Here is a 386-nt window from a genome sequence, read left to right as displayed (position 1 = left end):
AGGATGAGCTGAGCGGAATCCCTGAGCATCCCTGACTGGAGAAATCTTCTGACAGGTAACAGGGGAGACAATATTACACACACACATCTATTGACACACACAGGTTTTTGTTCTTGCTAACTAAGGGTTGCATTTATGGGGATGTTATTTTAAGCCTCCAGACTGTCACAGCTTGGGAGTAGTTAATACTGCCTTTTCTGACACAGGGGAAGGGGGGTGCTGGGGGCTTCTATTTCACTGTCTGTTCTGCAGCAATGCTAAGTATTCCAGTGCAGGATCTAGCTCACATGTAGCACAGATAATAGAATAGTGGACCGTAGGATATGGAGGTATGAGTTGTATCATAACTAAAGTGCAGGGGTGCCTTTTGCTAAAGCTCAGAGGAG

This window comes from Nanorana parkeri, unplaced genomic scaffold (assembly GCF_000935625.1).
Source record: "Nanorana parkeri isolate BGI_ZX_2015 unplaced genomic scaffold, ASM93562v1 scaffold592, whole genome shotgun sequence".
NCBI lineage: Eukaryota > Metazoa > Chordata > Amphibia > Anura > Dicroglossidae > Nanorana > Nanorana parkeri.
This window is presented reverse-complemented; position numbering follows the sequence as displayed.